General features: G+C 43.2%; 1 long non-coding RNA gene across 1 annotated transcript in view; it reads right to left on the bottom strand.

The window, feature by feature from the left end:
- Positions 1 to 93: 93 nt before the first annotated feature.
- LOC142602807 (uncharacterized) overlaps positions 94 to 13,048 on the bottom strand; it is a 30,697-nt gene continuing 17,742 nt past the window's right edge. The window contains exon 3 of the long non-coding RNA XR_012836635.1: positions 94 to 423. This is a non-coding gene — a long non-coding RNA (uncharacterized LOC142602807). The remainder of the gene's footprint in view (positions 424 to 13,048) is intronic.

The raw sequence follows: 13,048 nt of genomic DNA, 5'->3' as shown, positions 1-13,048 counted from the left end.
AAAACACCTTCCCCCTCACCAGCCCTCCCTTCTTCCCAGGCTCAACCTCACTCCCGATTTCTCTCCTTCCTCCCTCAGTGGCGCAGGGGGGGTTGTGGCCAGTTCATCACCTGTTGTCTCTGCTGCTCCTTCCTCCTCAGAGGGAGGACTCCTCACACTCTTCCCTTGCTCCAGCGTGGGGTCCCTCCCACGGGAGACAGTCCTCCACCAACTTCCCCAACGTGAGTCTTTCCCACGGGCTGCAGTTCTTCATGAACTGCTCCAGCGTGGGTCCCTTCCACGGTGTGCAGACCTTCAGGAGCAGACTGCTCCAGCGTGGGTCCCTCACAGGGTCACAGCCTCTTTCAGGTGCCTCCACCTGCTCCGGCGGGGGGTCCTCCACGGGCTGCAGGTGGGTATAAACAGAGCTTCCCCGTCGTGCATCTGCGCAGAGAACAAACTTGTTACCAGATCTCCTAGAAAAACTGCACAGAGAGTGGGTACATTAGGAAGAAAGATTTTCTTGCTGTTGGGAGACAAGGGAAAGTGATGCTTGCAGAAGGGCTTCCCAATCCCAAAGTCCAGAATCCAAGTGCAATAAAATGCCATGCTGCTGCAGGCTGCAGGGAAAGACGCAGCAATCTTTAACTTCTGGGGAGGAATTTTGAGTGGGCTTAAAAATGTCAGTTTAGATGGTCTCCTGGATGATCCATTGCCTCCCAGGCACGCTTGCTGGGCTGGAGAGCTGACCCAGGAGTGTAACAGCAGCCTTTGTCCCAGGGATGCAGCACGTTTACCCTGGCTGCGTTGTATACTCTGTCTTGCTGACACTGCAGAAGTTGCGCTGTCCCCCCAGGGTGTACGCTTAGACCCGCTGTAATCCTACGGGTTTGCCAAGCGACTACTGCTGCCTTCCACACAGAAGCGTGTTGTGGTAGTGCAATGCAGGCAACTGCTTTGCCTGACCCTCTCCACGTCATACCTCCCACAGCTGCAATAAAAAATGTTAGAGTTTGCTGTTGAGTGTGCACAAGTAGCGAGTACCACTGCCTTTCTACAATGCTTTGTAAATACTGGGGTACTTGTTTGGGTTTTCTTTTTTTTTTATTAACTCTTGGCCTATAATGGCTTCTCTTGCTTTGACTGACTCTAAACCAAGACTGCAGATCTGAACAATCAAGCTGCTAATGCAAAGGATCCATGTTAATAGACTAGTGATAAATCCAAATTCTTCCTCTTTTGCTTTGAGAAAGCCTATCTTGTCTAGCGGGCCCTTAGGGCCATCACTCTGGAACTCAGGAAAAATTTTCAAGAATTGAGAGGCAGAAGATAATATTTGTGTCTGTAGCCTCCACACACCATATTTCTGAAGGTTCTTCACCATGTAACCTACTTTCCTATGATAAATTTTCAACCCAACAAACAAGTTAGGATCAAATGTTGAGACTATGAGTAAAGAACAATGTGTGTCTATGAACGAGGGTCAGTAATATCTCTTGTTTGGAAGTTGGGGGCTTTCCCCACAAGGGATACACAGTAGATCTAGCTACCTGAGCGTTGGACAAATATCAGGTAACACATGGAAAGCTGTTGCTTAAATGGAGATCAGAAGATTACTACCAGACTGGAAGGTAAGAATCTGACTGATAAGGAGGGCAGTAAATTGTCATGAACTGCAGTTCCGAGATCTTGTTCAGCATTTATTTTGACCTCAGGATGAATAGCATGAATGTGCTAACAAGACTACTTAGGATGCAGATATGGAGGCCATCTTCAAACATGGGAGGACCAGAATATCCTGCAAAATTAACTGAACGGGCCTGGCATAAGGAGTTCTGGGGGTGAAAGGAAGGAAACTATTGAAAGTACACACAGTAGGAATACTGGTTTGGATGTTATAATTAATGATTCGCTGTGTAGAATCACACGATGGAATCCCACCTGGCCTATCAGCCAGCCAAACGGTAGGCATAGCAAGGCTGTTCTGCATGCAACCATGCAAACCATGCTGGAGCCACGGGAACACGATGCAATTTGCATCTCCTTTCCAGGGACGGAAATAATTTGTTATCCATATCAGGTATTTTAATTTCTCCCATGAGCTCCAAATCAACAGCAGTCCAGAGGAGAATGAGCTATGCAGTCACATGGGCTGGATTATTTGCTCACCGGACAGGGCTGAAAAGAGATTCGGCTTTTGTGCCACCTCAGGCAACATTTTGGAGGGTGCCAATTGCCCTGAGAACATCATCTGCACGTTTCAGTGCCTTCTTCAAAGAAGGCAGCGTCCTGTGACGATTGGCCTTTGCAGCTCAGTCCAAAAGCAAGCAGGTCAAATCCAGTCCTGAAGGAAGTAAGTTTATCTGCATCGGAGGATTTTAATGGCATGTTCCCAGCAGAGGTTATGTAGGACTTACCTTTACTTTATGCTAAGCTACAACACAATGACATCCACTAGGGAATGTGGTATATTTGTTCCCTCCCTCCCAAGGCACCCAGTTTGCCAGGAACAGAAAATGAACACAGAAGCAGAACTTTTGTTCATGATTGAGTGCTGCAAACTGCGGAGGTGAGAAATTAGGTAAGATATGCACCTTCCTGAGTTGCAGTCTTTCCTGCTGGTGCCTCTCTTGTCAAGCATAGATCTCTGGAGCCAGAAGAGCCCCCTGCACAGTTGAAGGCAGACAAGAATAGTGCTATAAAATCCCCTGAGCTCAGCTCTGACTGAAGCATTAGTGGTTTTAAAGCACAAATTTATCACATTCATCAGAGCATGCAGACTCACGAAATGATGTGGGCAAATCCAAAGTGATACTATCTCTGCAGCCTTGAATGCACAGCTTCAGCTGTCATGAGCAGAAATCCTTTATGTTTAGTTCAATGGAGTACTGGAGAAAGCTGGTTTTTGTAACATTCTCTCTCAAATACTACAGCAGTTCTATGTGCTCATATTGTCTTCCTGTTTCCAGAGCAATGCATTCACCAGGTAATCGGGGAAGGAACTTTAGCTAGCCACATCATTGCTTCTATTTTGCAGCAGGAGAAATTGAGTCAAGGAGGGAACAAGACCTGCTCAAGACTGCACAGCAAGTCAGTATTTCCCCACGCTTTAATTTGTCCAGTGCTGCATCCGTGTCCCCAGACATCCCAGCTACAAGCCAAAGTCCCTCTGTGTCAGGCCCTGTGGCCTGGCCCAAGGTTTATTTTCAGAGGAGGTGCTTTGATGTCTCCCAGCTTTCCTTGCTCTTTCCTTCCAGCCACTCTGCCTGGCCCTCCAGTGGTGTTTCCGTTTACAGGCAGTCAATACTATGTAGAGACTAGCAAATTCTGAATGGGATAGTCGGCCTGCTGCTGGTTCGGAGGGAAGGCTCGGCCCACGCTGCATCTTTCCTTATAGCTGATTAGAAATTGTCAGCACTGGTTAAATTAATACTTCTTCCCTTCCCTTATTTAGAAACAATCAAACAGTAGGAGAAGCTGGGGAATAAATGATGGACCATAAGTTGTGATTTTTCACCAAGAAGATTTAGGAACGCAATTTTCAAATAGATTGTGCTCTTAAATAACATGGGCCAGGCCCTTAATCCCTGACACACACCCCAAAACTTATCCCAGGTAGAGAAAGGTTGGAAGGCCAAGAGCAGCTCTGGTGTAACTTGCTGCAGTTCAGAACTTGTTCTGTACCGTTTCTCCTCTGCCTGCCAACACCGGGATCTTCCAGTTCAGCTGCTTCTGCAAATCACACCCCAAACAGACCTGCCTCCCTTCCACCTCTCTCATATTTGCACTCCCTGAAATGTGAGCTTTAATAATTCCATCTTTTATATTTGCATACACCTTCTGGACACTTTTGAGCTGATGATAGAGTCATTTTAAAGGTCAGGCTGAGTAGTGAAGTGCAAGGAATTTAAATAGATCTCTATACCCCGGACACTCAGAGAAATCACTTTGGGCTATATTAACCTGATACACATATAAGCACACTGGCGTCGTGAAGGGTATCACACTGAATAATGCAGTGCCCAGAAATCAGAGCCAACCAAAGCTGATTTTCAGCTTCCATTGTCGTGTATTCTCCTCCCCATGTCATACTTTCAGAAGAAACAGCACAGGATCTCAGTCACTGTATTTTACAGATACCAGATAATACAGACCACACAAGATTTTGGATGCTTACAGCTTGTCTCTTCCTTAATTTGTGGATCTGCAAAATAGGGCTGGAAGTCTTGCAAAGACTGAGACATCTGCTCCTTTTATCTCAGATTTGAAGGTATAATGTAGATGTTTTAACTGTTCAGAGTAAATCTAGTTTAATTATGTTTTTCTGATATTAAAATGGTTTCAACAGTACAACAAGATCTTAGCAGGGACAGCACTGGCTTCATGCTCCCCTGTCCAGCTTATGTTTCAGCAGTGTCTTGTTTTCAAAGATTACTGTTCATGGAATGTCAAACAAGTCACCATCACCTTTGCTGGTATGTGGAAAGTGGCAAAAAACTCCTGTCAGTAACAGCGCTTCCATCCCCTAAAGCTACGCTTTTTATGCGCTGACCTGTATCCCATTATCTCTGCACAGACATTACTTTTGTTTACCTGCCACGTTCGTGCCCCGCAGGCCAGTTTTACAGCAATTCTCCCCAACAGTGCAGCCTTCAGGTGCAATCTCAGTGCCTGTAGTAATTATGTTTGAAGGTTAATGTTTCATGAAAATATCAAAGCATTTCTGCCCCTCAGCTTTACTGCTGACTTTGGTAAAAGCCTGGGTTGTTGGGGTTTTTTTCTTGTTTGTTTGTTGTGGTCTAACAGTAATCTGCTTGGCAGCTTGACGCTTGTTCCAAGGTTTAATCTACCTGACCGAACTTAAGTAACTGGAATACGAACTGTGGGTTTGGTCATCTTTGGAAGGTGAGGGGCTATGAATGTCTTTTTCTCCCAGAAAATTCTCCTGAGTTTTAGAGGAATATTTGGAGCTGTGTCATTAGGGTGCATTTAGCCAAAGATTTAATCAAAGGCTAGAAACAAGGGGCCTGTGCTAGTGACGGAACGGGGAAAAAACATTTGTCTTCTGGCTTTGCTATATGACATAGAAAAGGGAAGAATGAAATAATAACTGTTCTGGCTGTAAAGAGAATCCTTTTTCTTAGAAATTTCACTGCCACCTCTCTTACGGGTTTTGTTTCCCTACACAATGTGTGTGTGGGGGGAAAGCTTCCATAAAAAATAAAAATCAAATTCCTGCATTATAAAAATACTCTAAATTGACAGGAGTGTCCTAAACCACCAACAGCACTACTCAAAAGGTGGGGAAATGGGCACAGATTGAGGGAGAATAAGGTTACGTTTCATCAGAGACGCTCCTGGCTTTGCTCATGGTACATTCAAGGCATTTGATTAACATGCAGAAAGTGATCTGTTTGGGTTTTTTTTTTATCCCCAGTTGATGGGCAACTGAAAGGTTAAGGTTAGGGATGCTGCCTCTCTAAATTATGCAGAAGAAGGGAGAGATCAGTGAGAAGGAACACGTTCAATTCCCCCAAGTGATATTCTAGTAGCCGCTTGCCCGGCTCCCCAGTTTGGTCAGCTGTTGGGAGTCACACCCAAGCAGCTGGTTACTGGATTCAGACAGGGCAGAAAGACGGTGTACCTAATGCCCAGGAAAGGTACAACTGAGCTAACTCTCTTGGCTTTATGGCATGCATGAATGTAGCTGTTAGAAATGAAAGAAGCTTGTTTAGCAATGTGTCCTTGCTACACAAGAGTGGAAGGCACTATGGACAGCATGGTGTCATATAGCTGGGCCTCAGAGTGCAAGTGTAAGAGCTGAAGAAGTTGAGCTGCTTGGGCAAAGAAAATGGATTTCTTTGACAAATGACTGTTACTTCAAAGCACAGAGTTCCCAAACTCCCTTGGCATTACAAGTGTGTGCTAGCAAGGGGTCAAATTTTGAGTTTTTTTGATGATAAAATGCCTGCTGAATTCAAATCAAGGCAAGTCTGCCTCTTCCCTGTGGTGGTCCTGGTAGCAGAAGCAACGAGGGGATGGAGGACATGGCTGCAGCCAGAACACGACTTCTCTTTTAGGTCCCCTCAGGAAGCCTCATTTCTGCACAACCCACCTTCTCTCCACCTTCCTGCTGCTTCACAGGTTGACGTTAATATATGTGTACTAGAGCCTGCCTGAATTGTCTACTTCCCTTTCTCCTCGAAGTAAAACCGGAACAATGCTTTACTCAATGCATTGTACAAATCGTTACTGCAAAGAACACTAGCTTTATCTGGTTTTTGTCACTGATGAGCTGAAAAATTAAATAGCTGCTATAAAACGCTGTGAAATACTGGTTTTACAAGTTAGATTTTGCGTGGGAGAAGAAAGGCTGGATGAATTTTTTTCATGTTGTTCATGTATCATTTTCAAACCTTCATTGAGGAATGTGATATAGTTTGCTAGCTAAAAAATACCAGTTTTGTGGTGGAAAATGTTATTAAAATGAAAATAAATATGGGCTTCTATGGAGGTGAGAGAGAAAGCGCACAAGGGACTGCTTGAAGTGAACAGGTTTGGAAGCTTTTCAGACAGGAAAAAAAAAACCCAAACCAAAACCCAACCCAGTTTTGTTTACATGCAGCACACGTTGATTTAAAATATGTTTCAGCCTTTACATATGTTTTGGACTGTTTAGCTGAAAATGAGGCACTGCATCTTATTATAAGCTTAAAACTTATGCACAAATGCTACAGGCTCAACACTTTGAAATGTAAATATAACCACAATAAGGATACTCACATGGAGGTAATAAAGAGGTAAAAATGAGACATGCCTTCCAAAAAGTTAAGAAAGAGCGGCTGGGACAGGAACAGTGATGAGAAACAGAATAAAGGTTGCTAACATTTCACAGTTATACACAGAACTTGAAGCCATCTAATCCAGAAGCAGCTCCCCAGAGAGTCACAAAGTGGTGTTTCAGTGCTACCCAAAAAACCATAATGCATCATGCTGAGGGGTTTTTTGGGGTAGGTGAGGTGGTGGTATCTGCCTGACCCTCACTTGTCACAAATTTATGCCTTAAAGCCTCTGAGTTGCTGATGTGTATCTGAGCATGAATCAGGTCAGATGTGAACTATTTAATTACTGGCCAACCAACAGAGCTGGAGCTGGCTTTAAGTCTCTTGATGTCCCTGTAAAGTTCATTCAGAGAGCTGTTTCGTTCTGGAAAACTTGGAGCAAGAAAAGCCATCCTTAACCACATCCCCAAATCTAAAAGGAGCTTCAGGAGTTATGTCAGAAAGTGGTGTCTCATCAGAGAAATAAAAAAAATTAGAGAAAATGCAGGTGTAGGAAATAGAAAAGAGAAGTTTTACACCTTAGTCACTCCCCAAATCACTGCAGAGAGAGAAGAGGTCATGGTACTATGCCCAGCGAGCTGGTCATTTGGAAGATGATTAGTCAAGAGATGTTCAAAATTTGCCAGTACCAAAGAGGATAGTGATGGCTGATGTAGATAATCTCAGAGCAACAATTAATTCCCAGCTTTTGAAGGCAGAGGCTGCTCAGGAAACACCATTGTTCACACCTGTAACAGCTCAAGCTGTAACACACCCGTGTCCAAGCAGAGGTCTCCAGTACCTCAGCTTCAAAAAAACCAGCGTAATGTACCTGCGTGGTACTACGTACCCAGAGTAGGGGCAGAGGAATGGTTTGGAACTCTTTTCATTACCGCTGGGTGGAGCTGATGCCCTTTTTGTGCAAACTCCTCCTTTCGTAACTTCTCTTTCCTAGAGAAAAATTGTGAATCAGGCTGTTCACAGATCGATTTGGAGAGCTCATTATACTGATGACCTCATTCTTCTGGAAGGGGAGGTCAGTGAATGTATTTCATGGGGGCTGGGGGTTCTCCAACAGAATGCAGTTGTTTGGACCTAAATGTCAGACACAGCCAGGACTTGTGATGAAGCAGTCAGACAGTCATATAAAATCCTTCTTGTCTTTAAATGCCTGTAATAAACCAGGCAGAAGGCTTTGGCCTGAATAAGTGAAGGGAAAATACAGCTGAAAGAAACGTACCAGGGTGAAGAATGTGTATGTTAAACAATTAGTTTTCTTTGTTTCTCAATTCGGCTTTTCTGCTCTAAATGATTTTGAGTGACAGCACTGGGTCTATAAAGGACAAGATGAGAGCTTGGATCAGGACACACATAAGGAAAATAGGACTTGTTTTGAAAGCAAATTCCAAGCAGATGGGTAGGGCAGCAGGAGGGCAAAAGCAGTTGTCCAGATCACTTGGTGCTCATTACTTGTGCTTTGTCCCGTCCCGCTTAGTTGGGCTCCAGTTCCCTGTTTTCCACCTGCAACCAGACTCCCCTTATCTCGTTCCAATTTCTCTTCTCAGTGTTTTGCTAGCTGCCCTGTTTTCCCACAGCTTGCTCAGACCAGAGCTTAGTCTCTCTTGAAGTCTGGCCATTTGTGGGGTGGTGATTTAAGAACTTTCTGCCCCCACCCCTCCTCACTGCCGCTCTCCTGGTGGGTGGCTGATGCACAGCAAATGCAGCACAGTGCGCATCTCTGTTCTGTGCACACCACAGATCACCATCTAGACAAGCAGCTTATAATGGTAGCGAGCTGAGCTTCCCAAGATGTGAATCTTGGTGGTCAGGAGCTCCATTTAATGATCCCTGTTGGATTTAGCTATGGTGGCTGAACATCTCCATGCCTCACAGCTCTGAGAGCTGAAACATCTTCAGCGGAATCCAGCAGTGGCTGTGGCTTCAAGCAAAGGTCTGCTGATACAGCTGTGCCAGGAATAGTTATAGGTGTAGATGTACCACTGTTGACCAGCACGTGCTTTTGTTTCCTTGAGTTACATTGTTCAGGCCATGAAGAGACATTCACAGCGCAGCTGAGGGCATGGAAGACCCTACTCTCCTCTTGTGGCTTGTTACTGCTCTCCTCAAGGCTGCAGCCTCCTTTATGTGCAGGCAGAAGAAATTGTGCCTTAGTCTGCTTCAGGCAAGGTCCATGGAGTGATTTAAAGTGCTGATGAATGTAGTTAGTGCTAACTCGTCCAGTTTTGTCCAAAGCATGAGAGAATGCTCACAGGATTTCTTCTGTGGGCACAGCTGCAGGGTGGTAAGGCCCAGCTGGCAGATGCTGATGGATAACTGTGAAGCAGAACATCTTCAGTCAACTGAGCCAGAAGGATTTCTGTCATTGGCCTTGGGAGATGGGACAGCTAATTTGGCAGAAAAGCTCTTCCTGTTGGCCGCGCTGCTAATAGGAAGCCCTGCTGACACAGCTTTGCTGGTACAGGTGCAGCTGTGAAGATACTGTGGCATGGAAATATCCCTTGTTTTCACTTTTAAAATAATTCTGAACATTTTCAAGATGTCTGAAGTTTTCCTGTTATTCACTCATTCTCTGACACACCCCATCACCAGTCTCACCTCCGCTCTGCTCCTCTCTTCTTTGTAAACCCATGCCAGCACTGGCACACAGTGCACCCCAACCGCTGGCGGCTTTTGGCTCCACCTGGCACTACTCTCGAATACATTAAACAAGACACACATCCCTGATTTTGGTCCATATTTCCCCTACTTTTTCTGCTCTACCCTGGGTCTCTGCTGATATAATTGGAGTAGACCATGGTTTACAATTTGACCATGACATAAAACACACGTTGTAATACAGCTTATTGATTGAAACCTGTAGAGAGGGAATCTTCTGATACTGTAAACATGTTCAGATGTGAGGGTGGTGATGTGATTGTAATCTTTGCATCTATTCCCTGTCCCATGTAATGATGAAAAGTGGTAATTATTACACTCATTAATAATTTAGGAAGCTAAGCAACAGCACCTGGAAATTAAGTGTCAATTTTGCAAGATTTCCACTGAATGAATAAGGACAAAAAATAGGTCAGGCAAAGTTATACTTTTGTCATTTTAGAGAGGGGAAGGAAGTATTTTTAGAAAGAAGAAAATGCTTTCTCTGCCTAGCTATGCAATACAAGTAGGTACCCGTAACAGATGAGCTTTATTACAGATGATTGCTTTAGGCCTGACAGATCACTGATGCTTCCCACAAACACTATGCAGAAGTGTCAGCTGGTTGGTGAGTACCTGTGCTGGCAGTCTATCTGCAGTGATTTGAAGGGTCATCTTTATTTTCTCCTTTTGGCTGAGCACGATTGTAATTCCACAGGGCTGTGTCCTGGCATGGATTTGTTTAGTTTCTGATAGTAATTTTTTAGAGCTAGCATCCTAAAACACTATTTCTCACAATTTATTTTTCTGTGCTTTCATTACTGAAGAAAAACAAAATATGTGAGGCACGTACTTGTGCTCTGTGAGACAGCAAGGGCATGTAAGCACTGCAGAAAGTTTGTGCTGATATACAATTGAATAGGCTATGACAGATACAGCCCTAAAAAGAGTTGGGAGTGCTGCATTCTGTGCTGTCTGTTCTGCTGTAGCTTTTATTACTGGAATATTTCTCCCTCAGTTTTTAATTCCCCCACATCTGACAATGTGGATCATGGGTCTTTAAAACTGCTGACAATGAAGCATTATTATTGTCGTTTATATTTAAGAATACTATTTAAAATCTAAAGCCAAGTTGAAAAGGAGAGTTGCGACATAGGGTGTGTATGTTTGGCATCTCTCAGTAGTAATAATGTTAAAAAGCAAAGCTGTTTCTAAAAATATGTCATTACAATTCTAGCCAGAGAAAGACTCCTTTTAAAATTAAACACCTATGTTCTTAAATCAAACTGCTCAATTACTTTTCAGTACAGCAGTACAATATGTATATAGCAGCCAATTGACTGCTCTGCCTTATATGATTATTTTTTTTTCCTGGATAGCTTGAGGACCTTTGCAACTGTTCCTTTCGAGCTTTGTGGCAAGTGAGGGTGTTGCGGTCTGAAAAATAAGCCGTCAAACCACTTATTACCAAAATAGAAGCTGCATGCCTTCCTCATTCTGCATTCATGTCTACAAGATCAGCACGTCCATCTCTGGATGAGTAGCTGGGAGGACCGTGCAGGACATGGTAGACTCATCTCTGATCAGCTGCATTAGTTTTTATGGACATCAGGGGTTGACGAGTCACATTTTTTAATCCCAAAGCATCCCAGCAATGCAAAGTTTGTATGTATTTAAGTGCAGGGTGAATATTTAGCCAAACAAAGTCTGGTGTTGGGAGTGGTACCAGTGTAGTAAGTTTTTATTCTTTAAATAAAAAGAGGATGGCATGATGACTGTAACCAGAGATCTCAAATGCAAATGGGAGTGTGTGGACAGACCAAGTGAAGAAGGTAGGCCAGCTCCTATCATCTTTCCCTTAGAGAGGAGGGGACATTTTTCCTGGGGTAAAAGAGTGCATCATGGAGGGTTTTCCTTCTGCCACATCACCTAAACCAGTACAATCCGTAACTGCTTCAGGAGTTATTTTCCCAGGCTCTGATAAGCCTGAGTCATTTTATATTTCATATTTGAGTTTGTCATACTGCTTTGTGTTCTGGAAAGATATAATGGTATTGAGTCATATTTCTGAAAAAACACCTTTTCCTGCAGCTTTTGGATTTTACTATGGGGAAGTATAAGCCATTAGAAGCTCCTGTATTTCACAGCTGGTATGTGCTTTTACAGCTTCAGTTCTTCTGAACGGTAGGAAATGTTCTTCTACATTTTAGAAACCTCACTTTTACATAGATGCTGGTGGGCAGGAATCCTGCCGGATGGTTCCTAACACATGTATTTACATTGATAGACATCTTAGGGTTGTTTTTACTTTTCAAACCATACCATTATTTCAGTACTATTGTATGCAATTTATGATTCTGAGATGCCTTTTTTAATTTTCTAGAAAGGGAGTTGTGAGTGCAACTTTTATAGCTTCTCTGTCAAGAAGGATGTACCAGAATGACTCTTTTATCTAGAAATATCAGTATTCTCAATTGGCCCCATGAAGGAGCACTCAGTACTGGCTGGTTTTATTGCAGTGGAACTATGAACATTTTGTATACATTTTATTACAGGAACCAAACAGTTAATTTATCTAGTCAATATTAATATTGGCTCAATAAAGTCTTGTTTTAGCATTTGGTCACCCTCACTCCCTAGGTTAACTTTCTGTGCCAACAGGGTTTACATAATACATAAATACACTGGTACCTGTAATAATGTAGTGTATTACTTCCTGAAAGCATTATAAGCTCTTAAGCACTTAATCAAATTCCTTAGGATTATCTTCTGCATCCTCTTCTGTAGGCAGGTTTGTATACCAGTTTGATCATTTTTATCTGGGGGGTGCTTTTAAACCTGAGCACATATGGGACTTTTTGTTCTGCTGCTACAAATCCTGTGGAGGTACATCTGCTCTTAGGAGCACGGCTTGCCACGTGCTCACAGTTGACAGTGTTAGGGCTCCTTTTGTTTTAAAAAAGGCCCCCCAATAATATTTTTATACCCTTGATATAATCACTCTGCATTCCCTTGGAGTAGCTATATTTCAGTTCATTCCTGTTCATTTATTTACATGGTTAGAAAGGGGTTTTTTTTACTCTTTGTAAACATTTTAGCATTTTTCTTGGGTATGCCATCTACCATAAATAGAACATTTTCTGACTGTATGTTCATGCATTTGTTTTGGTCTTAAATTCCTTTCCAATTTGTAGTGAGTGCAATGCATTACTGCAAATTGCTTGCTTTTGGCAGGCGTGACACTGAATCCTTGTACTAATCTCTTTCCATGTGTTATGATTTTTTTTTTTACTTTTGTTGCAAATAAAACTTTTTCCCTCTGTTTAGCTACCCTAATATTCTGCCTTCATACTTTGGTATGTGTTTTTTAGGAGAAATGCTGTCATTTTCTTAGTCTTGTTAAATACTGCTGTATGGAATTGCTGCAGCCACCAAATGTGCTCTGTTCTTAGCCGTGTCCAGCTTGCAGTCACAGTAACAGTTTGTCCTCACGTCTGTGTGTGGCAGGATTTGAGTCAACAGGAAATGTGGCATTGTATGTGGTACCTTAACATCCCTGGCAACTTCAACCCTTTTTATTAAGAAAGGTGAAA

The sequence above is a fragment of the Balearica regulorum genome, chromosome 8 (assembly GCF_011004875.1).
Source record: "Balearica regulorum gibbericeps isolate bBalReg1 chromosome 8, bBalReg1.pri, whole genome shotgun sequence".
In the NCBI taxonomy this organism is placed as follows: Eukaryota; Metazoa; Chordata; class Aves; order Gruiformes; family Gruidae; genus Balearica; species Balearica regulorum.
This window is presented reverse-complemented; position numbering and strand designations above follow the sequence as displayed.